At 35.7% G+C, this 6,439-nt stretch overlaps 1 pseudogene; it reads right to left on the bottom strand.

Annotated features, from left to right (window-relative positions):
• Positions 1–506: 506 nt before the first annotated feature.
• LOC106330788 lies at positions 507–4,161 on the bottom strand (annotated as a pseudogene).
• Positions 4,162–6,439: the final 2,278 nt, after the last annotated feature.

Raw genomic sequence — 6,439 nt, 5'->3', positions numbered from 1 at the left:
CTTATAACAAAATACCAAATTAGTAGAAGGGTCAAGACGGTTGAGAAATACAGAAAACATAGTTATGCAGCAATGGATCCAAATAATCATCTAAAGACTTGCATGTATATCTTTCCTCTCTATACATATAGAGATGAATTGTCAAAGACTAACCTCAACTTTGCAATTGTCCTTACTTTATTTTCAGCAAGAACTCATGTAATGCCACCCAAAGAAAAAAGAAAACCTAACTAATAATTATCAAAATAGCATAGTTTGTTTAGACTTCAAAAAAAAAAACAAGTACAAAATTTAACTACTATTTATATTTTTGCCTAATAAAAATTAAAATAATTATTTATTCAAACTATTTCAATTATTTTTGAATATGCAACCCGACCGTAGGGCGGGCCGACCCTACTAATTTTATAAAGTCATGTTTCGGTTAACCAGAAAAGCATTTAGCTGACCAAAGAAAAATAAATCGGAAAGCACATTAACAAAATGTCAACATATGTTGTTGATCGTTATGAAACATATATATTGTCGATGTTGATATCAAGTTGTTGCTCTAGAGATAAAAGCTCACCATAGCTAGAATCATCTGGATATAACTTAGCTAATCGCACCAGCTTCTCTTTATCAAACCCATGGAATGAATCAACCGGGCTTAAAGCAGCCATACAAATAAGCAGATCAGTGGTTACCTCTGTAAAACGATCGTTGAACTCTTGAATCTGCAAATCTAGAACCGTGCAAAAGCAGTTGACCTTATAATGATGCATATTGCTTATGTTGGTTCTCTTTCTTGGATTCCTAAGATCAACAAAATCTTCTTCCATGATAAGCATCTCAACATTATGTTTCTTACAGAAGCAACTTTAGCCATAAGCAAATCCCAACCATCATCTCTAAGCTTCTGCAACTCTCGTTTAGTGGATCCTACCAGTGACATAGCATTCAAAATATCCTGATCTTTCTGTTGCAAAGTCAATGACAAGTTCGCAGTGAGCCCTATAATAAGTAACATAAGATGCAAATAGAACACACAATCAAATGTGTGAAAGTATTTGAGAAGACCACATGCTTGGCGTTTCTGTAAGTCTTCCCAACCCTCATCTTGGATATACTCAAGAACTTTAATGGTAGTAGAAAACAATTCTTCCAGCCTCAACAATGTTTTGTGATGTGTACCCCAGCGAGTAGTTGCAGGTCTTGCTAAAGAACGTTCCTGATTTTGTCTTGTCCCAGTCTTAACATCACCACTCTTGATTCCTTTTTCTAATTCTTCACGTTGAATTTCTCGAAACATATCTTGTCGTTTACAAGAAGCCCCAACAATATTCAACAATGTAGAAATCATATAAAAAAAATCAGCAATGTTAAAGTGTTTTTTTGCAACAGCCACCACAACTAGCTGAAGCTGATGAGCGAAACAATGAACATAATATGCTGAACTGCTTTCTCTAGAAACCAATGATCTCAACCCATTAAACTCAGCCCTCATATTACTAGCTCGATCATAACCTTGCCCTCGTACCTTTGTAATGCTCATACCATATCTAGCAAACAAATCATCTATAGCAGACTTCAGAGTTAATGAAGACGTTTCTTTTACATGAACAACTCCAATAAACCGTTCTTTGATTGCTCCCCTTTTATCAACAAACCGAAAAACAACACCCATCTGCTCTTTATGAGAAACATCAGCAGACTCATCAACCAGCAAACCAAACATACCATGACCAATTTCTTCTAAAATAGCTTGTCGTACTTCTTCTGCAAAGGAATGGACAATATCTTTTGAATCTTGGAAGAAATCATCTGGTTATTTCTTGGAGCATTTTTCAGAATAACCTTACTTATAGCATCATTTTGTTCTCCTGTGTATTTTAAAAGCTGCTAGAAATTTCCTTTGTTCGCATCCTCTTTTTTCTCACCATGACCACGAAAAGGTAATCCTTGTCGTAACAAGAATCTTAAAGCATCAGTCGAAGCATTTAAGCGAATACGATACTCATTTTTCACCTTATCATCTAGCTTAAACAGATCATGTACGATAGATTGATGTTGATTCATCAAATCCTCACATTTCTGAGCAGCAATAATGTGACAACTGTTGGGTGGTTTACCCATATGAGTAAGCAATCTCTTTGGCTTCTGCCAGCTATTAAACCCTTCTTTCACAAATGCATCACTTCCACCTTGCATTCGTACCTCATCTTTAAATAAATAGCAATATAAGCAAAATGCACGTTCTTTAGATATGCTATATTCTAGCCAACTACTATATTGATCAAACCAAGATGGATTGAATCTTCTTGTTCCACCTCCTTTTGATATTTTTTAAAAATTATGACCATAAGGTTGACACGGACCTTTAGTTAGATATCTACGTCTAACCTCGTCTCTTTGATTTAAAGGGTAATCCATTATGTCTTTCCTTTCACCAGGGTCAGATGGAAAATCATCGATATTGGTATCAGGTACTGGGGGAGATTTTCTTTTGTCTTTCCTTTCATCAGATTCAGGCAGTAGCAGATCATTGGCATTAGTTTCAGGTACCGAAGTAGATATTTTTTTGTAGTATTTTTCCATTGATTTTTTCTGAAAAAATAAAGCTGTGTTCAACAATACAATCGAAAGGTATAAATTTTAAAATTCACTTTTGCAAATCAAAAACACGACAATGTTGACCGAGAACTTTATATTACTTTATCATCAGCATCATCATCACATCAGAGTCAGCGAAACCAAATCAATATTAAAATTTTTCAAGGACACAGTTTATCAAAAAAATAAGTAGAGAATTGTAGAAAAGTTTAGTTTATATAACTACTAGGATCGGCCCGCCCTGCGGACGGGATTTAATGGATCGATTTTATAAAAGATACAATTTTGGTGTAAATTTTCTTTTACGTTAAATTGATTTATTTGGAGTAACAAATCAATTTACAAATAAACACAAACGTATAGAAACTTATCCAGACCTAAATTTGATCGGCTACTGAATCCTTCCACGGTTGTGTATACTGTATTTTTGAGATGTTCTCCTCATGTTTAGAGTCACAACATGATGATAGGACAAAAGAATCAAGAATCAAGTGACAACAATTCAAAGTTAACTAAAGAAATGGACTGTTATTCGGTAACTTATACATTGATGATAGGACAAAAGTGATTTCAAGAGAAAAAAGCAGAGTAAAAGAGTACGTTCCAAGTATCAGGTAGACCAGGAAGACACCAGTGGCTACAATCATTACCAGGATGGTTCCCACTGTAAGCAGAAGGATAAGCATCTTTACGGAGCTGAGATAGACCGGTTATGTCGAGCCAATAGACCAGTTTTTTCAATCTCCTTATCACTTTGTTTAAAATCACCCAAGCCACAAGTGACCCTCCTGAATATTTCCTCCCGTATAATGGCTATGTGTGACTCTTACATGACTTCATTGGCTCTCCCCAATCCCTTCCACTGCCAACAAAAGATCATCTAGATAATGTTAGAGAATGGCATAACCATAATCACCTAGACCATAACGTACAATATCAAAATAATAGTCATGGCCGGTTTTGAGCACAACCGGATTAAACATTTGTCTCAATCCCTAAATTTTAAAGAGCTATTATACATAGATCACATGGTCTTTAAATTATCAATTTCTTGTATTAAGATTAATATTAAAATGTTTATGATTCCCTAATAGCTATGCTATGCCTAGAAAATGCTTAACCAATAACATCACGTACCCATTGAAACGGGTTTCTTTGTTTGTTTACTTACTCGTAAAGAACAGGAGAAACACCATTGAAAAAACATTGGTCTTAGATGGATTGACAAATGCATTAACCTATCGAGCCTGGTCATCCCTTTGTAATAAGCGACCAGTCTGTTTATGTCTTTGTACCTTCCATGTAGTCCCCACCTGGGCCACACAAACATACGTAGACGTTGTCAAATGAGTCAAAACTCAAAAAGGAAGCAAACAAAAGCAAAAGAAAACATACGGCTGGATGGTCCACCAATGCCAACCGTTGAAAATCAAGACGTCCATGCCTCTCCAGACTCTGGTATGGCTTCCCTTCCACGGCGGAGATGACATAACCCACCAGATCAAATAATCCAGGCTCTGCAACAGGGAGGAGTTTGATCAAATGCTCTGTTATGGCTACGCTTTCCATTTTCCTTTTTCTGTATATCACTCTTTCCTGCCGTGAACCACAAAACATATCACTCAACCTGAACAACATTAAAAAGCTGAACTTTAAAACACATCGAAAGATCACTGCTTCTCTACACAACTAAAGTCAGAAACATTGGATAAAACAACAAAATTTACAATTTAAAACGAAGTTTGTCTCCTAAAGAAAGCTATTAAGTAAACAGAATAAGATTCAACTTCCATGGAAAATCCTTTCCATCAACTTCATCTACCAAAAACAGAGACAAAATCAGAATCAAACTTCATGGCAAATCCTTACCATCGTCTTTTTCCAGCATATATAAACTATATATAACCCATCATCCTCAAATCACAAACCTACACAAATTGAAATAATATTCATCGGTGGTTTCAATTAACAGCAAAATCCAGATCTACTAAAACTCAAAGAAAACCCAGATTTTTCTACACGGCGGTGGTAATCCTCCGTACAGACTCTTCTCTCTTCCTCCGCACTCCTCTCTGCTCCTCTGGTTCGTCTCCCCCCTTGATTATTCAATCTGCACCAAAATCAAAGCCACAAAAGAGAGATGATGAGAAAGCAAATATGTATCTTTAAAGGCGATGAATGTGGCATCAAAACGTCTGAGAGGATATGAATGAATACAAAACCACTGAAACGAAGTCTCTAGACGACGATTCGTCTCTTTGGACTTTCACAAACTCCATTGTTTTTTTGAGCTCTGGAGAAGCGAAAGAAGAACGCGGATTTAGCCATAAATGAAAACACGTCGTTTCATCTTGTCGGAGATGATAAGCAGGCTGTACTCTTAGAAGTTAACATAAAGCCCAATTATAACTAAAGCCCATACGAATCACACAGACGATTAATGAAACGCACAATATCATTTGACACGTGTCAAGCTCACATAAACCGAATTTCTGACCTGGAATCCTATGTGTCCTCATCAGGATGGAGGAAACTCTGTTTTATAATAATAGATAAGAGGTTGCTTTTCTTTATACCATTAGAATAAAGTATTAACCATGAAAATAAAAGAACAAATTAAGATAGACAAAAAGTTACCACTTGCTGAATTCAAGACGATGAACACACGAAAAAGAAGTTTGATTATGGTTTTTAATTCGTAACTTTAGCATAATTATGTCAATTTAGTAAAACAATAATTATATTTCTAAAATGGGCTTGCATAACATACTTGAATGGGCTCTGATCTGTGGGGGCAAAAAAAAAAAAATTCATCATTGTAACTTTTTTTGAACTAAAAAAAATATAGAAAAAATCAACACATTTTTTTTTGTGGGGCAGCTGCCTCCACCTTAACGTATGTAGGTTCGCCCATGGTTTCCGGTGACCGGTGGCCTTATAGGCGCCGATTACCATCATGTCCTCTTTTGCTCTTTGATGTTAAATAGTTTCGATCAATCTTAGATCGAATATGTAGTTTCGCTTGACGATTTTCCCTTCGCGTTTGGCGATATTTCCTTCGTATCGACAAGTTTTCTTTTTTATTGTGTTCAGCTCAATCATGTTGGAATTGCATATCATTCTTATCTTCTTCTGATGTAGATTGAGCATAAATATAGTTATATCTAAGTTCTTCTCCTTCTGTATGTACTCTTATTCCGTTGATCGATAGGATTTTATTTTCCTCTTTGTTAAATATGCTTAGTCCTTGAATCGGAGGTGGTATAAATCTTTGTCTTCTACTCAATGAAGTCTCCACGAAGATCAAGACGTAAGATTTGGATCATGCTTTCGGGTATCAAGCCAAAATCCAGTTGATTCGGAGCTACCATAAAGGTTAATGTTCCGGAAAGATTCAAAGCTTGGCTCTTCTAAAGCTTTTCCCCTCACTCAACTTTAACAATTGGAGAAGAAGATTTAGAGATCAATGGCGATTGAAGGTTAGAAGAACATGCAAGCAGTCTCAAGTCTTCGGAGTAGGCCTGGGCAAAATAATCGGAACCGAAGAACCAAACCGGAACCGGACTAATACCCTCAAATACCCGAACGGTTCCTATATTTTTATATCCAAAATAACCGAACCGAACCGAGAACCGAACGGGTACCCGAATATATAAAAATATTAATTATATATACATATAACATCACTAAATATATATTTTTAATTTAAAATTCTATTAAAAGTATCTGAAAATAGTTGAGGATAACTAAATTATTATAAAGTATCCAAACTACCCGAAAGTATCCGAAACTATCCGGATAGTTTTATCCGAAATATCCAAAGTAATCCGAAATATCCAAATTTTTT

This window comes from Brassica oleracea, chromosome C3, assembly GCF_000695525.1.
Source record: "Brassica oleracea var. oleracea cultivar TO1000 chromosome C3, BOL, whole genome shotgun sequence".
Taxonomy (NCBI): domain Eukaryota; kingdom Viridiplantae; phylum Streptophyta; class Magnoliopsida; order Brassicales; family Brassicaceae; genus Brassica; species Brassica oleracea.
The sequence above is the reverse complement of the archived record's forward strand: the minus strand, read 5'-3'. Positions and strand labels throughout refer to the sequence as shown.